We start from the raw sequence: 22,625 nt of genomic DNA on the forward strand, positions 1-22,625 counted from the left end.
GTCTCGCGATCGGGTCTTGTTATAGTCCACCTATACCCCACCAACGAAATCCTCCTTGACTTGGCGCAGGTGGTAGACCTTTGCCGTCTAAGGCCTGCGGCTACTAAGTAGTGCGAGTAGATTCCACTCTTAACAGTCGCCAGCGGGATACAGACAGTGCCCACCGAGCGACTGCCAAGAGTGGAGCCCACCTAGCCAGTCCATCAGCTCGCTCATCCCCTTCTATGTTCCTATGACAGGGAACCCAGAGGAGGGTGACCTTGAGTGTGCCGCCCAGATTGTTAAGCGTGTTCCTCTACTGCCCCATCAGCCTGGAGAAAGTCGCCACTGAATAGAAGGTCTTGCTGGTCGCTTGGCTGCCGATAAAAATGGGTATGTTTCGCTCCGGACTCGGATCAAGGTCTAGCCATCGACAGGCTTTTAATATCGGCAGTAATTCCGCTTAGAATATACTAGCGAGCTCCGGATTGGACGCCATTAACAAGAATCGACTACTAATCGAAAGGCGAACCCGAGCCAGAGAAGACAAGTATCACAAACTAAGGTGATACCCTAAAAGGATCTGCAGACGAGGACAACGAAATTTCAATGACACCAAAATTTTAACACTTGAAGACAGCTTGAAGAGGAGCGTCATCCGAGTAGCCTTTAGCACAGTGAAACAGATGACCATAGGTCTTGAACCGCGCGGCCCCTCCCAGTAGAGATTGGAATGGCAAACCATCAACGACACGGCCCAAACAAAATCAAGATGGGTTCAATGTTTTCAAGACCTCTCGAACTCAGCAATGACACATTTCCACCCCTTTGTCATTCCGGATGATCTGGATAACGGTATAAATGGCTGATGACTGGAGGAAAAGTGTAATTTTCCCAGTGTACAAAAAGGTTGATCCCCTGCGTAGCGAAAACTACAGGGCGATCTCGTTGCTGTGCGCGTGTTACAAGGTGCTGACGAATATAATCGATTGATGACTGAGAGAGTATACAGACAACATCATCGGGGAATACCAAGGTGGCTTCGGATCTGGACGATCGACAATGGACCAGATATTCGCAGCTAAACAAGTGGTTGAAACGTGGAAAAACTAAAAATCCCACCGAAACTAGTTCCACTAATGAAAGCCAAAATGATTAACAATGAAGGACAGTGAAAAATCAAAAATGAACTGATACAAAGATTTCTTACAGAGTCGGGACTCAATCAACATGATGAGGGTAGGAGCGAGCCCTCTTTAACTTGATGGTCGAATCCGTCCTCAGAAAGGTGGACTCAGTTGATGCCAGAGGGACGTTACTGGTAAAGTCCGCGCAAATGGTGGCGTACGCAGACGACATGGATATTCTTACCAGACCAGATTATTGCTGCTCAGAAAGTATTTGATGCACTCATCCGCATAGCGAAGTCAAGCAAAGTACAGAGACACAATAAACTACGCATCTACAAGATATTAATTGGTTCTCTACTGCACTATGGATGCGAGTCAAGGACCTTGACGCAAATGTCGGAAAAGCAGATCAACATCTTTAAGAAAAAAGTACTCCGAAAAATGTTCAGGCCCATAAATGAAGGAGATAACTTGCAAATCAGATACAATCATTGACTCTAGCCAAAATCTGGAAATTCCAATAGGCTGGCCTCATCGAACGTACGCACGAGGAAAGGAATCCGAGACTAGTGCTGAAAGAGAGCCGTTGGTAGCCAACCAAAGGGGAAACCAAGGCAACTTTAACGGAATCTGCCGGTCATGACTGCAGAGCTGGGTGCAACTGGGGCTATGCAGTCATGAATCCTGTTAAGCTTGGTTCTTAGGCTGAGACGATTAATGGTTGGGCACCTCTAAAGAACCATCTACGGCCAAAGACCCAATTTTATTTTAAAAGTGCTCTTGCATCCACTATCCGCCGATTTCACTCATCAACATCAACCTGGAACCTCCTTCTATTCATAGCTCTAGTCAAGTGGTTACCTCCCAGATCAGATTGAATTATCTTGGTCCTTAACATGGATGACAAGCCAATACGCAAAACACCCCTCCAGTCGTATTCTGGCAAGACCCTCCTTGATGACTTTGGTACTAACACTGTTGAATGTTCGCTGTAGAGTAGCGACTGCTCAAGCCTATCAATTTTCTCGTAAAGAGCGCTTCCAACGGATTTGCTTTTGAGGTAGACATGCTGAGTCTTGGAAAACTGTATGTTCTCCATGATCATCCTTAAGTGGATTGCCAGGAGGCGCTCTATAGCATTCAACATAGCAGAAGAGCTGCTGATTGGCCGAAAATCCTTCACGGAATAGAACTTCATGGCATAACTCTATCTTGCTCTTCCTGGCATTATGTCGTCTGGATCCGGAGATTTATATGCGAAGGAGCTGTTTATTGGGCAGCTGATTTTATCCTCGGCAATTACTTATTCGATAATCTCACACGGATGATCAAGCAAGGTTCTGGTTCGTAATCATCTTCGCAGGCGAGAAGGGCAGAGATTTTTGCCAGGAGCATTCGGAGTTGTTAAGATAGGATGGGGTCCGCTGTTCATTGGCCAGAACTTCACTGAGTCTTGCAAATTAGAAACCCCTTTTGTCAGTCTTGCGCCCGCATAAGTTTAGCGAACCTCCGCCTATTTGCCTATCAGAAATTATCCTGGTGATTTTCTTGTAGGGACAATTGGCGACGTTAGTCTACCTGAATCCTTGACATACAAAATAGCTACGTTACTCCCGCGCACAAACCCAACCAACCAATGGTGAGCCTCACAGGAACTAGAACTTTTGGTAATTCATTTTCCGACCTTTTCCGGACGATTTTCTTTTCAACCTGGTTGGCGGATTCCAAAGCATGGACACTTTGACCTGCTTCAATTTGAGGCAACATACATGGATCTTAGCTCTCCTCTTTCATCTTCGTATTATGCAGATTATTTGGATTGCTTTGGAAAATGGTTAATTGCAAATAGACTATGGGAGTAGGAAAATGATCAAGAGCTTGGTGGTCTAAGCTCTATAAGGCTAAGGTGGGTATCGACTAAAAGGGAGTAAAAGTGCTTTAATAAAAGTAGTTTTGGGCAAAAAAATTTGTAATAACTCCGTCTTATTCGGATTGTGTCTTGTACGCTCTCAGAAATTAAGGGTGCAAATAAGAAGTGGGGCAATTTGATGGCCAGTTCCGTGCGGTTTCACGAATACCACAAATTGAGAGCACAAAGCCACGCTGTCGTTAAAAAAACCGGTTTTGTTTCTTTGTTTCCGAATTTCAGGTAGGAGCGACTATTGACACCCAGCAAAAAGAGGTGGATAAAATTGAAAATTTGAAGGAAAATCTAACCAAGCTCCAGCAGAATAATGTTACGGTGCAGGGCTTCGGAAACCTAGTACCGGCGGTTTTTGGGAGTGGGCAAACGGGCTTCCGGTCGTCGATATCCAACGACCGCAGTGCCTCAGTAATGGAAACCTTGGCTACTGTAATGTTACAGGCGTACGGGAGGGACTGAAACTGGTTCCATTGACGTACCCTTTCAAAAGGAGCTCAATTCTTTGCAGATCCCTTCCCACATGGTCACAAGCTATCGCTATCCCCAGTAGGAAGTGTGTAGCGGGAGTCTTCGATAAGGGCGAATCCTTGGCGGCAAATCACCTGAACGATGTTTTAGGCAACGATCAGTCTGGAGCTGCCTTTACTGCCCTGGGTAAAAAGATCATGGAGCTGTGTGAGCTCATAAAGGAGCGCAGAAACATTCACCAGAATATAAGGGCTATGATAAGAGGCATCCGTTTGACGTACTACAAGGCCCAGGACGAACGAGGGAGAAAGCCGTCGATTAAAAATGTGAACCACGCGACTCAAGTAACGCCTATTCAAAATACAAAAGTGGGGAAGAAGCCGCGCGAAACGCTGGACGACTCAACAGGGCAGCAAACCTGGAAAAGAAAAAAGGGTTTAACTTTCAAAAAGGCGGAGCACATTAGAACTACTATTAAACCCGCCAGCAAAACTATTACAGTGGCGATCTCGGGAAAAGGGGCTGGACCTTCAAAGACGGTTGCGGAAGTCTAGAAGAAAGTGAAATCACGGAGAGGAAATGATCGGAAGAAGATAACACCGGGGGTGATTATCATTTCCAAACAAGGTGAAGGGTCATATGCCGACATTCTTAGGAGGGTGAAGGCAGACCCCGAATTCACTAACTTGGAAGACAATGTCAGCCACATTAGACGGTCCTAGAAGAGAAAACTTGTACTGGAGCTTAAGAACTCCAAGGATGTAACTGCGGCCAAATTCTTCACCCAAATTAGAAAGTTGTTAGGACAGGAAGCCGACATAAGGGCTAGCAGGCCGGAGATCATTATTATCTGCAAATATATATATAAAATCACGACGAAGGAGGAGGTTCGTGAAGCGTTGGAGAAGCAGGTCGAACTCGCCGGACTACAAGAGTCAGCGGTGAAAACGCAGGGGAAATCCTACGGTGGGACACAAACCGCCATCGTCAGGCAACCAATAGAGACTGCACTCAAACTGTTAGCAACAGGGAGAGTAAAAATTGACTGTGTTATTTGTCGTCTTAGGAAACAGGTGACGCTGAAACGGTGCTTTAGATGCCTTGGTTTCAGTCACATTGTAAAGGCGTGCACTAGTCTAAATGACAGGAGATGGAAAGTGGAAGGCCATATCAGCAAGGACTACGGAGCTGACCCAAATTGCCTACTGTACAAAGGGAAGGAGGGTGTGGATCATCGGCACATTGTAGGCAGCAGTAAGAAGATTACCTGTCCTCGCCTCCTGAAACAGATTGTTACTACTCTGTTCCCTCACCACGAAAATAGGGAAGGCAAACTGTTGTCCAACTAAATGAGGGCATAACACCTCCAGTAACTGCGGAGGACTTGCGGGAAATATGTGGCAGGATCGATGACAATAAGGGACCAGGTTTGTATAGTTTCCCTAACCGAGCTTTGAAACTGGCAGTGGCCCGACCATTTCGCCAACATCTTTGAGGCGTGCCTAAATGAAGGAATATTCCCTGCCCAGTTGAAAAAGCAAAAGTTGGTGTTGATTCCGAAATCGGACACGGTGCAGGTCCACGCAGACACAAGACTGATTACTTGCTTACCAATCTTCTACAAATTCATAACATCCATCATTAGTAGAAGGGTCGATGAGCATCCCGAGACCAACAACATTCTGTCCGAGGAGCAGAAAGGCTGCCAAGTTGGGTCAAAGGGTTACAAAGAGCAATTCATTTTTGACTCGGTAGTTATAGGACAAACAACTAGAAGCCAAACAAACCTCTTTAGTTGCTATATCGATTGTGTCAAGGCTTTCGACAGCATCCCACATACTTGGCTAATCGATGTCCTATATCTGTATCGTATTAACCCCAAACTAATAAAGTTTTTGGCGACAATGATGGAAGGGTGGCATACCATTTTATCAATGCGTTTATCTGAGGGTTGCAATACCTCAGAGCCTATCCATATACGGAGGGGCATCTGCCGGGCGGATTCGTGGATTCCCCTTTGGTTTGGCATGACACTGAACCCCCTCTTATGGTTACTGAATGACGCTAGGGGGCATGGTTTTGCAATAAAGTATGACTTACGTACTTAGTGCGAACTGATATACTTGATGTACTTAGATGACTTTTGTACTGACTGACGACCAACTTAAAAGTTTGTTGCGAATATATTCGGATGGGTTCGGATTACACAAGTGTCGAATCCAAGGCAAAGGTCATCACAAGCCGCATGCCGGACATAGCATTGGTGGCCTCCACATCGAAGACGTGGAGTGGATAAACCAGCCTCGTGTCATCGGAGGTAGGGGCGTGGTTGACGCGGCGGTACAACATCATTGGAAAGTCGACTCGCTATGCGCTTCTTTTAACGGCAAAGGGCAAAGCCGTTTGTAAGGCGGATTGCGGGCTGACGCCACTTAATTTGAAGGATCGATTTTTCAATCCTCTGAGTGGGGTAAAGTTGGACGAAGAGCGGATCGATGAATGGAAGTCAAAGGCAATGCATGGTGAACACGTGAATTGCCTTTGGTAACCATTTGTCGAACAGATGGCTGTGTAATGGAGAGCTCTTTGCTGAGGCGGAGGGATTCATGTGTCTCATTCAGCACAGCGTGGTCGTAATCAGTATTTGATAGTCCTGCTTGCAGCATGTATTAGGTCTGGTAAGTTCTAACTGATCGCCATACTCCACACAACAAGCCTGACATGCTGTTAGTTGACTAGACGGGTCGCTCTGCGTCAATTATTGATGTTGCAATTCCCCATAATAGCAACATTGAATAGAAATACGTGGAGAAGAAAGTGAACTATGGGTCACTGGTTTTGGCACTGCGGGAAAAGTGACGGCTGTTCTGATGAACGGTGAGAACTGGCGTCCACTGAACACTACACTCACGATGCCAAAGGAAAATTTCTTAATTTTCTTGAAATACTGTTCACGCACACGCTACTCGCGGGCAACTCGATTACCTGACCCATGCGATAAAATTCCCAAGTTATTAAGTGTGCACGGAGTCCCTTAAATATGGCCAACTTTGTAAGTTTTCAGACTGTCGAATCCACAAAAATTCAGAGGAAAGTGCACGAAACAATTAACTATGGAAAATTCTCCGAGCTACAATCTTTTTAGATAAGTTCTCCTTAATTGAAAAAGGAAAATCGCGGAAAACCAAAAGGAATCCTCCCGTTCAATGTGACTCCGTTGCGCAAAAATTCCGGTTCTCTTTTCAATTGTGATACCCCTAGAAATCAGAGAGCTCGACTTCACAAAGGATGACGACCTAACTCCTCCTTAGCGATCCGAAATAAATATCTGCTTTTACAAAAAATTAGCGGTCTCGATCCATCTGGACAATGTTCACCGAATTTCACCAGTCCTTTACCTCTCCATGAAGTTTTCTCTCAACAAAATCTAGCGATTTCGATTCACTTCCAAGTGTGATTCCTTGCGGGTAAAATCCTCCTCCACGTTCGTTACAGCACAACTGTTAAATCACACTCACTTCAGCAAGTTCGAAATCTGAACCTTTTTCACCAACAGCAAAAATGATCTCCTCTGCCCATCAGCTGTCTCTCGATCAGCCGGTCCCGCTAAACTTTGCCTTGAACTTCTAAAGTTCGTGTTGCCAGCAAGGTGGTTTCTTGTTTTTTTTTCAAATGCACTTGGAATTTTCCCACGTTGGGCGCCATTTTTAGATTTAAAAATTTTCACTCAAATATGGACTCCTCAAACTAAAATTCCTAATGAAATCTCCAAGACAATTTCAATAAAGGAATTTTATTACTACTACACAAACGCAGGACCCTTCATTGCCTCTATCAGTCATGAAACTTGAAAGTGGGAAGTTTTAAATTAATTGAGTTACTCAAAACACTTCAGTTTATTAGAATGCACTCATCCGCCCAGGACTGCACTCTTTGGTCAATTACTTGGTGCTTCCACTTCCATTGTTTTATGCCATATTAAAAAACTTACGACAGACACTAAGAAAATGGTCAAAGTTCCAGGAAAGTTAGGTCAGTTTCACCTAAGAGCCCGGGAATGTTGAAGGAAGTATTTAAAGTTGGAGCGGATGCAATGCGAAGTGTTCTGAAGTTAGTAGCCGAGCTAAGCTTCGGAGAGATTTATAGCATAGACCGAAGTCGTACAGGCCAGCATTTCCATATCACTATGAAATTTGATGGGCTGCGGAACAGGAGTTTAATTTTAAAGTTAGCGCTCTGGCGACTTATCAGAAGCTATCATTTCCACCACATTTACCGATAATATTCGGAGTAGACTAAGTGCAATCGAGACTCGGAGATAAATCCTGTCTATGCATATTAGTTTCCCGTGCTACAGAGCGTCATTCAAAGGTGAGTTTGCTGGCTGCCTTCCGCTGTCATTAATGGACAAAATCTAGATTACCTACACAACTTCCTGGTTAAAACACGGGAATAACTAGAAACAGCAAATAAGCAAAAAAAATTCAAGTAATCCCTTGGAGCGTCATTCCATTCCAGCGATTTCTTTTGATGTTTTTCCTTGTTTCCCGTCAGTGGCAGTTCCAGTGCAAACGTATCTCAAAGGGTAGTTGTACGAAGCAGACGGCGTACAGAAGTGCACGTAGCCCATCTAGGCCTTTACGGACGCCATTAAAATCTCCATGTCTGTCGTACTAACTATGCATGTCCTATCTACGTCCCTAAGTGATGAAACAAGCGAAGAGTCTTTAAGTCTTAAGTATGAACATTTTTTTGTTTCAGGAAAAGTGGGGGCGCAAAAACCACCAGGGGCGGAATTAACACTTTGTACAATAACAGGAGCACTAGTGAAGTGCGTAAAGCAGGTAACTGGGCGGTTGCAGAACGATGCAAAAACGGCAGGATCATACCGGAAGGCTATGAAGAAGGAAGTCAGAAGTAGCATTTTCCTTATTAGAAAAGAAGAAAAGGTTACTTTCGTCTGACGTTTTTAGTTGATACGACCATTATCAGCACAGTTCAGAGGAAGTTCCACAATTCAACCCTTGCCTACTTCAAAAATAATAATCCCATCACTCGAGAAAATCTATTCTTGAATAAAATAGGAAGAATTCATCAAATAAGGCTTTTCCAACCCATGTCTAAATCAAAGCTGACAAGTATTTTATCTATTGAAGAAAAAAGCCCAACTTTCAACCTAACCCTATGCAAACCAAAAGGAACACGACCGGAGAGCGATAAGGAAATGCCCTTTTCACCCCTTTGACCAAAAATAAATACATGCGCCTCCAACATATCAGAAAAGACTAAAGAATTCAATTTTACTTCACCGTCGACTCACAAATTTCAGGAATCTTTTCATATGTATGTACTTTTGGACAAAAAGGACACAGGAGGCTTATTGGGACGCTTACATTCCTCCAGATCGAGTTTATAAGAGAGCCTTCAGCGGAAGAAAGATTAGACAATGGCTGAGAAGTTGTTCCAGAGGAGAATCACTCCTTGAGATATTCAAATCTTTGATGAAAATTTTAAAGGAAACTTCAAGAAGTTGAAAGGATACTTGGGAATGTGAAACCATTTCTCAGAGGTAAAAATGTGAAATTTAAGGCCCAACTCAAATTAGCGGTTTTAGGTAGATGAAAAGAGGAAACCTGTAGAAGATATCTATGCCTAGCATGAGTATTCACACAGTAACGGATTTAATGTTTATTCAGATCCGGTTTAGTATTACTTACTTGACGTAAATAGTGAAATAGTGAAAATTTTTGTCATGCTTCCAGGGAAGATTGATAAGTTTCGAGTCCATTTCTTTGGTCAATTGATTTGTTATTGCAAAGCTCTTTCTTTAAAAAGGGAGGAATGTAGCTCTAGCACTCCAGGAAGAGTGTCGTCGTTCCACCACTTACCCTTCATTAGCTTCATGGTCTCCTTTTCTCTCTCCAAGGTAAAGGGGACTCATGTTTCGCATACTAGCCTTACTGCGCGTTAGAAGACTAGTGGGAAACCCCCTCGGTTGGCACTTCATCCACCCTTGGACAGCACAAGGGCTATTAAACCTGGTCCAGAAAATACACTACCCGATTGTAGACGGCGGAGGAAATTTTTAATCTCTAGGATATGGGCAATATTTAAAAGGATTCATACGTTCAACCTTCAGACAGGGGAAGGTCCTTTTAAAAATTTTTGAAAACAAAACCTTATTGAAATCGCTTCATTGTCTGTTCGTCCATCTGCGTGCCTGCTCTTTTTTCATAGAAGTGGAAAGTGTTGAAAGCTACATTGTGGGGCTTTCACTCACCAAAACCATTGCATTCTATCCTTTTTGGGATTCAGGGTAAGGGTTTTCTTAAAAATAGTTTAAGCTGTTCCTTCTAGCAATAAATGTCAGACGCATGAACATTATGCGCTCCAGGTCTTCATATTCACTTTGACATTGAATAGAGAAGAGAATTGTCATATCCAATGGCCAAAAATGGAATTAGTGATGATCGAAAAGCGATCCTGAGTGGCTGGAGACAACCAAGAGGGGAGAGTTATCGCAAAAAACTAACAAAATTGTGATATTGACGGTGAAATTCCGCCCGCAAATATCTCATCCAAGTGGTCCTTCGGTACGTGCTTGCATGCCTCCGTGTTAGCCAGGCTCCGGAATATTGGAGGGAGGGGGGGGGGGGCATTTCAGTATTCCGATCCCTTACGTGTCATTATACATGGTAAAGCGTTAGGTAGACTGTGTTTGTGGTTCTACTGGCCTAAAATGGTTTCACAGGTCAAAGACTACATCCATAATTGTGAAACGTTCCAGCCAAACACTCCAGCCTCTAATGGGAAAAGCGCTCATATTGAATCGGGTACTCCAGCGCCTGTTACGACTATATCGCTCTGATCGACCCATGCCGTAGATATCGCGCGGAAACATTGGCGCAATGGTCGTTCTCGATTCAGTCGCGAAGTTCTGATTCGTGGAGCCGATTAAATGGTTCATCGCGAATGAGCTCACTGGATATTTGGAGAAGAGAGCCTTTTATGAGTTTGTAATTTCGAAATCGATAACGTCTGATAATGGGGTACAATTTAAATTTGTAGCTCCCAACGGTCTTTTGAATCAGCAAGGCACTCAAGATATTTAGACGGCTCTATACTCCCCACAGGCAAACGCTTGGGAGAGAGTGGAATATGTGTTCGGGTCCTGATCAAAGATATTGGGATAAAAAATTACCCACCATCATTTGTGCTTTCCGTTCAACAAAACACATTTTGTCGGAACTTCCCCTATCATATGGTTTCTGGGCAAAGCATGATCATCCCCTTGGGAGTACCTAACCTCTCTTATGACGAATGATCGCCTTGCTTGATGCAAACCTGGAGATCTGTTTTCAGGATCAACTTAGTATGCCTAGAGAACAGGTACCACAGGCGTATCTCCCGGCAAGAGAGACGCAGGAGAAGGACTGCAACTTATGTGAATTCCAGGTCCGTGATGTCGTATATAAGCGGCTCTTAAACTAAAGCAATGGGGCAAAGCGATACAATAGCAAACGGGATCGAAAGTGTATGAAAGGAAAGCTTCTTGGTAAGGTCGGAACGGTTCACTACGAAGGACCTCTAAGTCTAGCCCACTATCTGGACCTTCGATTGCCTTTCGGTTTTTTCTTTCTTATTTTTATTTTTCAGATTTAGCATGCGCGATGATACTTTGATGGGCTCGCGCGAATCTTTCTGGTATTTTTCAGAATCCAGTGCGGACCCAAGCATCGATTCACAGGACACATCCATTTTTGTACTAGCCTCTCTCCCTCCCTCAAAAAGCATTCCGAAACCGGGCTACCACAGAAGCATGCAAGTACCAGCGCACGAAATACTTCGATGGAGCTTCAATATTTGCAGCTGCACCAACGCCTTCAATTTTGACATCTTTTAGGTTTTTGAGACCGCTCTCCCCTCTTGTTCATCTGCGTCCTCTTAGGATGGCCTCATGGATGGATCATGGATTCATCCATGGATGAATTCATCGCCTATACCATTTATGTAATTACATATGTTTAAAATGATGTAAATAGCACCGGGAAAGTAGAATGGGTTTTGGTTAGAATAGTGTTTGCCTGTGCGGAAATGATATAAATTTGGAAAGGTGGGTTTGCATCATTAGTGCAACCTGGTTCCACACAGGAGAACTATTTGCGGACTATTTTCGCTTAGAAACAACGTGAACCGACTATGGAGTCGATGTTGAAATTCAATGATCCTGACATTCATGGTTTGATCCCGTAAGGTTATTTATCACGAACGGTTGGGACTGTTCAGCGAACTGTCGGAGAACCGAGATGGCTTGTTTAGATACCTATCTGGGGCCGGGTGGGTTGAGTTGACGTGCTTAATGCATCAGCAATGGACAAAGAAAGCCGAGGTGAAGAAGGCTTCATGTTAGTGTAAGGCATTACACGTCAGGACTTCTCGAATGCATGTACTCCTCCACAACCGACCTGCGCCAACCGCGCTTGGTACAACCCGCTGGTCAGCCATCTTGGAAGAGTGAGTTTCACTAAATGGCAATGGAATTGTCGCCCCCCTTTAATGTGTGACCTATCCACTGTCTTTTGACCTTCCGATCTTTACATTCAAATTGGTCCTTGCATTCGCGGTACTGAAAAGTTTTTCTCATCCTGAGGATACCTTACATGTCCTCTACATATCACTACCTTTTGGGAAGATTTAAGTCACCATAAAGCCAAACATGTACACTTTGGAAGTTATGGCAGTCACGTCTCAACAGTCTGCAGGCAACCAGTGACGGTGAGAAATCTGGGAAGCGGCTCGCCTGTTAATTTCGACTGTACAGATGACCAGTAATTTGACGGAAAAACGGTTCTGCCAGCCGGATGGCCTTAAGGGAGTTCAAGCAACTCAGCACATGATTGAGATGAGGCCCCTGGTTGACGTTCGCCGAAAGCTGGTACGCGTTGTACTCACCATATGGAATTTATGTGCAACGCTTTAGTGGCTAGGATTCAACTGATGTTGCTGTCCGGCTGGCCAGGTTAAGCATGGAGTTTTCAGTTCAAGAGGCGGCCGAAAGGACTGTGGATTGGTCAGGCATAACTGACAGGTCTGTCGCAGCATCAATGGCTGGCTTAAGAACCAGCATCGTATCTGATGTTCTCTCTGGTCCAGCTGGAAAATTGAACCAAGTTTTGAAGGACTTTTTAATCAATTTAGTCTCCATGTAGGTGTATTCCATCTGGAGTTAACTAGGCTTGAAAAAAGGTTGGCCATTTCCTTGTTTCGAATTATTTTACTTCTGTATGCATGGAATATCTCAAATACTCCAACGTCAACCAATCCTAATTAACAACAGTCACTACTCAAATCGTCAGAATAATCTCATCACCCGAACATATCAATAACTAAAACTAATTCCATCCTAGATACAACTTGATTATTTCAGCTTCCTTTCGCCTAAATTATCCATGAATTTACGATCTTAGTTAATGCATGGTCTAGGGTCTACCAAAGCAACAATTTACCCACCCATTCCCGCTCATTTCATTCCCCTAATCTTCCTTACTTCATCCCCTTCTTGCACCAGACACATTACTTCCTATTGTCATTAATAATTATTAGGTGTGGCAAACAAGGATAAACTACTGCCAGTCGGCCGTTTTTCCCTCCTACGCTTCGAAATTCCATTTAACCTCGACTAAATGTCCTCGAAAATCACTGAAATGAAAGTTATTACGGTAATATGTTATCTGGTCGTCAACAAAAAACCGAGTGAGCTGTGCAAAAATGGTCAAGTTACTGTGCAAGTTAAACCAATCGAAGCAAATATAATTCTAGATTTAAATTATTACTATGTACCGTAATACTAAAGGCTGTGAAAGGAGGACCAAGAGCAGGCAGCCAGAAAGGACCTCAAGTATAATATATGAGGCTGAGTGAACCTGCATTAGTACTTATGGCTCTCTTTTATGTTGTCGGGTGCTGTGATGCTTTTTGACCCTTGGTAATCCCGGATAAGGGTTGGTGGAGTAAGCGATGTTAAAAAGGGATACGAGAATGAAGAAGCTGGAAGACGGGTTAACGAGAGATTCACTCGTCTGTAAAATTTACTAAGAAAGTTGCCGTAATGTCTTGTGCCAGGATTTTGGTATACTCCTGCCGTACTGACATCTCCCCCCTTTCATTCGGTGGCCAAGAGCAAACAATACACCTTGAACGTTTGTCGCATACAATTTAAACTCAGATACACAACTCCAAGCTAACTAATAACTCAAGGATAATAATGGCTGGATGCTGTCCCGTATCCTTGCCAAACTGATTGGATACACACTCTAACGACAACCTGAAGAATTTATTTAAGGGATACCCTTGAAAGGACATGAGAGTTCCTAATTCATTCACTATGTCCTTTCGTTTGGTATTTCTTAAGTGTTCTTGCCGTATCCTTCTCAAAACGACTTGATACCTGACCTTTGTTAGAGCCAAGAACTAACAGCAGATTTGGGCGAGGGGGTTTATTATTTTGATGATGACCTTTGATGGCAAGTGTAGAGTGTAATGAGCCTGGGAATTTGGTTGTAACGATTTTCCAAATGCTCTACTGAGCGAAGAAAATTTATGAGCCGTGATGATAGCGCAAGACACACGAAGAGCGAGCGGGGAGATGGGGATTTTAGAGGCTCAACGAAAACGTGAGGATTTCCATAATAGGTTGATAAGATTTGATTGTGATAATGTCGCAGTACGTAATCGAAATAGATTAGAATGTTTGAGGAACTATGGGACATTTGTCGGCTGAAATGCTTCGTGAAGTAAGGATAATAATAGGAACATGATATGTTTGATAGAAGCGAAGAATGAACAGTAGTTGATTTCCGCGTATTTGAGCCTTATATTAACGATGATTGACCATCGCTACAAAGCCCCATCCCAAATGCGAGCTCCTTAGTCCTTTCATGTTGTTTACAGCTCCTGACAAAACTATTCCAAAAGCAATTGAACTAAGCCAACAACAATAGCGAAATGATTGCATGTTCAAGTACGAGGAAAACTTCCATGGTCTAACACTAAGAAACCACGGAATATCCTTACAAAACTACGGATTAGTGGTTCGGTGCAGACAGAAACCACAATATGCTTTTTAGCGGATGCAATAAAAGCGGTTTACGGTTTAAAAGCTTCCCTGGAGGATTCTGTTGCATGAACAGTTCAACTGTGTCACACACCACCAACGAAGAGGGTAGTCCCTCCCAGCTCCTCATAAACATATACCGTCTTCCTATATGACTTCCAACGGCCAGCAATATCCTTTCTTTGTATTCACTCCATTTATGCTTTCAACTTTAAAACCTTCAGCTTAAGCTAATTTTGATAATTTGATGTTCCAGGATATTGTTGCCATTCTTCCACATTTTACTCGACTCTTTCCCGTCTCCGTTTTTTTCTGTTATCAGCATGTCCCGTCATCCTTTCCGCTGTCGTCACTGATATTGTTGTAGACGTTGTCGTCATCTTCGCCTGTGATACTAATAAAACATACCCACCTGTAATTTTGTCGCTTGGGATTATAAAATGCTCGCATAAAATTTAACATAAATGGGCAAGTTGTTAGCGAAGCAAAAACGATAACAACAAAAATTCGGGGGTGGAGACAAATAAGGTTATTGCTGAGGTTGCAAGTTAGTTATGTAAAAGAAATTGTTCAGGCAAATTGGTTTTTTTGCATGAAATGAGGTCGCTATGGGAGCATCTTTATTATTTTATTATAGGCTGCAGATAGTATTGTCGAAAACGGAAGTAATCCAATTATCTACGCTATTCGCGAAATGGCGCCCAACGTGGGGTCATGCGTTTGAATTGTGGATCGAAAAAGTGAAGTGCTGAAAGCCACTAAAAGCCAAAGTAACACTCGCAGAAGCCGTGCCTGAGTTCGGACGCTGTTTTCATAGGACAGCCATTGAGTCTGTCTACTACGCGTTTTTCAAAAATTGTGCGCCGCGTCACTCCAATTCCCGATTGTCCAAGGTTCACTAATACCACAGCTAAAAGAAAAGTTTAGTCTAATAAATCTGCCCACGACCACGCCTCAGTCTTGTCTGTCCGAGTTTCAGCCGGTCATCCCACCGATGCGTAAGCTCATCAGCCCTGCACCCTTTGAACAGGTGGATTTGCCCTCTTTGCTTCAAACCTATGCTCTTCGGGAGCCAGCCTTGTGCTCTGAAACCATAGAAGTAGATGCAATGGCACCTCCTTTCAATCACGTTTTCAACAACCCATCTTGGATCAATGCTACGTGACCTGTCTTTCTCAAGGACATCATACCCTGTCCTAGTCGAATTGAAAAACAAGGCAGATGTCAAGATCGACCCCCTACCTCCAGTAGACTTCTTAGACACGGTTGAGCAACTTAACCTTGCCATCATTTCAAAAGTGGAGCGTAACGATTACGGACATGTCAAAGTCATCTTCAACATAGCCTGGAACGTCAACAAATCTTATGTCTTCTCCCGAAATTTTGACCTATAACGTCACTCACTAAGACCGGCCATTGCTAGGATAACTCAAATTAGCTCTGAAATAAAGTGCAGAACGTTCAGCGGAATTATTCCATCCCCAGCGAAACATCCGTAGCTGAAATTCTGGACAATCTAAAGCAGAAACTTTCTATCGTATGCAGTCGAAGTCACTCCACACGTGCTCACAATGCAACGTATGAGAGGAACCAGCGGAGTTTTTCAGATCTCTCAACGAATCCCAACAGAGCGTCCAGACAGTACAGTGGACTTTAGAGGTTACCCGACCAGGATGTTGACCATACTGTGTTGATCACCTCGGAAGGCATCCCCATGCCACTGCGTCTGGAATACATTTTTCGGATGTTACCGATGAGAAAGATGACGAGTGATAAGCAGCTTGAAGAACTGAAAGGGGTCTCGGTTTAGATCGGCTGCAGAATTTTTGGTATAAAAGTTTTCCAGTATACATAGTCAGTTGGCGCATAAGGTCATAAGTTGGCTGGAGGAATTTCCTCCCTTCTTCACTGCGGGGATTACCTACCTTGTCCCTAAAAAGATGGGCAGTCGAAACCTTTAAATCACCGAAATCACTCCGAGATCTACTCAAGGTTGTCCACAAGGAGGAGGTTGAGTGCGGTCCACGTTCAACAGCGTTGTCAGTTTAGAATTTCGCAACGTCAAGGCGAATTGGACATATAAAATTTGCTTGCAACTTTCCGATTGTTATTGAGGTTGCCTCCCTTTTCTTTCCCTTTCCTTTTCATATTTCGAGAACACTTAAGGTCAGGGAATAGTCGAGTTGGCATGATGCTCTGAGGTGAAAACGATAACCAGGCGTGCATCGCATTCAACGGGATGCCGAACTTCACGATGCGCAATAACAACAAGTGACAAAAGAGCAGCCACCACCACCACCGCCTGCCGCACAGCAGTAATAGCATGTCACAGCCTCCGCCCTTCCCCAAATTCAGCAGCATTTCCGCCTCGTCAGGTCAGCCTGGTCAGCCAGTGCAAGCAGTCTAGCGCACGTGGCCCGAGCTCTGGTTCAATCAAGTCGAGGCGGAATTCCAAATCCACAAGGTCACCAGCAACTCGGCCAGGTACCTTTTGAAGATTTCATCACTCGATTTTGAAACCATCGCTGAGGATTCCGACGTCGTCCGCACACCACCGGAGGTCAATAAGTATACCCCCTTAAGGCTGCCATCCTCTCCCGTCTCACCGACTCACCAAATGCACAACTGCACAAGCTTCTCACAGGCGTTGAGCTCTGAGACAGGACATCCATGGCAGCTGCTTCGTCACATTCGATCACTCGCCAGTTCGCGGGTCAGCGACGATGTCCTGTGATTTAAATGGCATACTCCGCATGCTCGATCTCATCGAAAACTAGACGCTGGACGAGCTCGCCACTGCCGCCGACGAGGCACATGAAATGGGTCCGAGTGGCGATATTCTAGTGTTCTTGAATAAGCACCAGCACCATCATTGTCATCTCAAGCAGCTCCTCGACGTACTTCATGTTTCTCCAGCCCAACTGGAGTAAATGCCAGGTTGTTGTACGGGAGGTTATCTATGCCGGCTATCACATCAGTGAAAGAGGTTTTTGGCCACCAGCGCCCAAAACAGAAGCCTTGGACGGGTTCTTGGAATGCTTAACTACTACCACCGCTGCATTTCATGCGCCACCGATCTCCAGACACCACCTTACGGGCTTTCCAAAGACTGTTCTACGAAAGGAGCTGCATTAAATTGGACACCAGACGCTGAGACTGCGTTTGAACGCAACAAGGAGAATATCCTTACAAACGTCACTTCGGCATTCTTGCAACCGTTAACCCTTCACACGGACGCTTCCAGCATCGTACTGAGGCAACATTAGACCAACAGCACCCTGAAGGAGTTTGATTTTTCTCCAAGAAGCTATGGGAGTTTGAACGACGGTACTCTATCTACGACCGCGACCTTCTTACAGCTAGAAGGTTTTTCCAATGCACCCTAGAGGGTCGCCATTTTGTGATTCATACTGATCATCGGCTGTTTCGTATTCGCCTTGACACAACGTTCGCGTCGTCGTCGTGTCAAAATAGGACACTCAATGTTATTAATAACCAATTCAAGGTCCGCATGAAATACACGACAGGCGTTAACAACACTGCCGCCGATGTCCTATCGTCCGTGCTATCAGTGAAGCCAAAACAGAGAACGTTCAACTACCTCACTTACTGGCCAACTCACGGCTGAACCCTATCAGCGGGAAATTGACGGCCATTCGGCGTACTACCTGGAGTCAATGGCGGACTTAAACCCTACATATCGCTTCTGCTTCGTCGTCAAACCGGTGCCGATGTGCACCAACTGTCATACCCCAACGGCTATGCTACAGCCAACAGCGTAGGGCAAAAGTTTTTTTGGCTGGTCCTACGCACGATGTTCTCCGCTGAGTAAAGTAGTGCATCCATTGTCAGCTGGTCAAAATTCATCGTCATAACCGTGCTGAATTTGTAAATTTCAGAACACTAGATGATCGCTTTCACCACATTCGACCTGATATAATTGCCACTGTGCGAGGGATACGAAAACTGTCTTACCATAATCGACCACTACAAGGGTTGGCTCCAGGCAGCCAAAGTGCGATACACCAAGTCCCGCACCGTCGCCAGCGCTCTCTTTGAACAATCATTTCAATCTTCGGCCCTGTGCTCGAGATCACCTCCGACCAGGGGAGCAGCTTGAGTAACGCCTCATCACTGAACTTGCTCAACTGGTAGGAGCTCACCGTACCCAGACTACTCCGTATCACCCCCAGGGAAATGGTATGGTTAAGCGCATGAACCGGACAATTAAAAGCGCGCTTAGGTACAATCCGGAGACACGTTGACTCCAGGCACTTCTTGCAGCTCGGCATACGTACCGTCTTCAAAGAAGACATTCAGGTTTCACCGGCTGAGATAGTGTTCGGTACATCACTGCAAGGTATGTAACGCAGCATCACTTCGTTTTTGAGGACCTCGTTACTTTCGTCTACTTCTTCCACCACATAGACGCCGATAAAAAGCTTCTGGAATAGCCATTCACTGGTCGACACCATATCGTAATGAAAGTTGACCGCCCCACCTTCGTCATAGACGTTAATGGAGTTGCTGAGATCCTTTCAACCGATCATTTAAAGCCAGCGTATTTAGAGCTAACCACGCCAACCGTCTCGTCACTACCATCCAGACCAGCCTTCAGAGCCACCTCACGACCGCTCGCTTAAATTGTCACACCAAGAACAATCGCATTTGCCAACCGATTCTCAGTCAGCTATGAACGCAGAACCACGGCCTTCTGTTAACATGGAACAAGATGTACCACGACAGACCAAGAAGAAAGTGACATTTTCACTCCCTTCACCAGCCGAAGGTAATTGGCAAAGGATTGACTGTGGCGGCCCACAATTGCTCGCCGTTGACGCAGCCCACATGGCAGAAACCAATTAATGGTCGAGCCAGGGGCCTCACGAGTGCTTGCAATCAACCCAGCCCAGAGGACGGAAGAGGATTCTCGCTCCACGCCAGCAGCCTCGCGGTTACCCGCCATCTACGGCGAAAGCGATCTTCACTAACCAGTAAAGGGGCACAATAGCTTCTTTATAGGACGCAGTACGGCGTCCCTTAGCAATATTATTATTCTCGGGATTGACAAGCTATTTTAATTTTGAATGATAGCTGAATTCTCGTGGTCAATAGTAAGTTTGTAATTTTGGCGCCCAGCGTGGGGCAGATTCACAAATTTCACTTCCTGGAATCACTTCACTGATATTATTGTCGTGCTATTGCTATCACCCGGGAAAGCCGGACGTACGTTTACGACATTGCATGACAAATTATTTTGGATGGGTGACAGCAAGAATAAATAGCAATTGGGTTCACTCTGTTACTAACGCGGTCAAAATTGGCCTATTTTCTAGATGGTTACGTCGCCCCACCCCATCGCAAGCTACCCTTCTTTGGAATTTCTGTTTTCGAAGGTACTAACTCAAGATTGTATGTGCGCCTCTTCTTGCTCCATGTTACTCCCAGCTTCGCGCAATATTCTTCAACCCCACATTCGAATAAAGCAGGGCTAAAAATACTTTATTCAAATGGAAGCAATAGAATTTTGAGAGAAGCAGAAGATAACATAGCATTCCTAAGTCAACCCAGCATCTGTTATTTTCTATCTTTATCAGGAGCCGTTTTCAGACCCTCATCAGTAAACTTGATTTCAACTCCTTCCCCAGATCTATCATGTCTAGAGCTGATTTATTAACCAGAAAAATTTTCCATCAGAAAGATATCTTGTATTTGCGAGAACACTGAGCATCCATCCTTATCCGAGACTAAGATTCAGTTACATTTGCGTTACTCCTGAAATGCTATTAATGCAATATCACGTCCTAGGAATGAAACGCGCCTGGAAGAGAGTCTACGTAGTATCTAAACTCTCTAGCATAAATGCCGAAAGTCAGGAATTGCAAATTCGGTCGTAAAGTTCCGACCACCCACAGCGCAAAGGACCAGCGTAAATAATCCTTGCTTACTCACTTGTCTCCCGTGTCAGCGGTGAGAAATGAATGCCTTTTGATTGACTTACTGGATAGGCTCTCGCGCTTCCAGAATAATTTAAATTCCATCATTCCATCATCTCCGAGTCTATTATCCCAGAATTTTAGAGTTGATATTTCTGTCATCTATTCGCCCATTTTTGGGCCATTTTATATCTAGACCGCGGTTGTTACCACTCCCACATTTATAGTCCTATTTCCCAGTATCTCCGGCGATCTTTCTTATAGCCTTCGTACAAGACTCTTTTCTATCTGAAATGTAAGAAAGAAGGAAACCAGGGGACGAAAAAGGACATTTAGCAACCAGCCAAGGAGAAGGAAAAACTATAAAAATTATCATGAAAGTAAACAGGAACTCAGGATGCAAGATTTTAAGCGTAATACAGATAATCATGCAAATATTCAGGGGTCGAAAAAAAAACCAAGGGATGAGCCTCGCTGACTTAATTATCTCTCTGAACGAAACACCTCAAAATGTATATATTTATTTACGGAGAGGGTTTTTTTTTATATTGGCCGCTGTCGCTTTGTTGTATCTTCTGACTCTACTAGCATTTGGAAGTGTCTGTCTTTCTGGCGATATAATCTCTTATTCTTGGTAGTTCTTTGCTCTGTTCCGACAAAGCTTGTATTAAGAGGCGTTCTTCAAACGAAAAACAACGAGTTCTTTATAAATACCCACCTTGACGGCTAGACAGATAAAAGCAAAAAGTATGAACTATATCGACTCTCTCCTGGCTACGCATTTAAGATACATTCAGGCTCCTTTTTGTTTTTCGTCCCCATCGTTCATCGCTCCAGTGTTTCCTTTTCTGCCGCCCCTGCACCGCTTACCTTCCAAGATCCTTTTTAAATCCTTTTATCGTCGACATAAGGAATACGGAATAATTGCGAGAGCTGATAATTTGACGATATTGTTGTGTTTTTGCTAGTCAGTACCTTCTGTTGCTCGACGTTAGATTGCGATTCAAAGTTGCCTATTTCCGGACGAAAGATACAAATGAAATTAAGTTGTTCTTGCGTCTTTTCTCGATTCTTGTTCCTTTCTGCGATAGATGCGACGATAACTGGATAATGTTCTGGATATTTCCCTTGAATTTCGGCTCGGAATAATTTGTAATAAGGAGACTAACTATAAGCGACTTTGCATTGCAAGTCTTTCACGGAAAGCAATAATAGAAAATACTCAGAATATTACTTCGTGTATTCACGGATAATTGCTTTCCTCATTAAATATACACTACATAGTCGGAGGGAAATTGAAATAAATTTCATCTGAATTGAACGATTTAATGGAACTAGGATTCAAATTTATGCTCAGAAGGGTTCGGGTTTCGTGCTGAATTGGCTGAAAATTTCAATATTCTGTACGTTGTTTGTATTACGTAAAATACGCAGAATCGATTTCGTTATTATCATCTCCTCTTTCAAAGTGGTTTTTGCATCTATAATAACGTGATGTATGGTTGATAGCAAGCAAGCTCTGGACCCAATTCAGGGAAAGCCCAAAAAGTGGTGATAATGCAACCCTTATTAGATTTGATTAACCTACATAGTTTACTGGATAGCCACTATAATATCTGGTGTAGTGGCCCTTCTCGACGAAATCGGCCCCTGTCCACCGCATCTACTGTAACGCTGTGACATAAGCCACATATGGAAACAGGACATCGGTTAGTTACAGTTCCCATTCTATACACACGGTCCCCACGGTTCTTCATCTCCATCGTTGTAGTCAATCCAGTCAAGGCCCGCTCCCCATCTCGGTCGTTGTAAAATCAATCCAGTCCGAGGCTCCATTTGTGACTCCATACCATTTGGTGTTCCATGTAGAGTTGTCAGCCCTACCCAATCCCGAACCAGGAGGACCAGTTGGTCCCTCTTTTAGACCCTTCATCTTCTGCAATTTTTCATTAAAAAAGAACTCCCAGCAATCACCTCATTGAGCTAAGATAGGACCTCATAGCAAAGTCATTGGTATTGGTTGAATATGCCTTTCCCAGGTTCTGTACTTCATCGTAGATACCAATCCACGGTTT

The 22,625-nt window shown here is 44.1% G+C and overlaps 1 protein-coding gene across 2 annotated transcripts in view; it reads right to left on the minus strand.

Annotated features, from left to right (window-relative positions):
- LOC119654509 (TWiK family of potassium channels protein 7) overlaps window positions 1-22,625 on the minus strand; it is a 644,233-nt gene that overhangs the window by 290,557 nt on the left and 331,051 nt on the right. The window lies entirely within an intron of this gene.

Source organism: Hermetia illucens, chromosome 4 (assembly GCF_905115235.1).
Source record: "Hermetia illucens chromosome 4, iHerIll2.2.curated.20191125, whole genome shotgun sequence".
Taxonomy (NCBI): domain Eukaryota; kingdom Metazoa; phylum Arthropoda; class Insecta; order Diptera; family Stratiomyidae; genus Hermetia; species Hermetia illucens.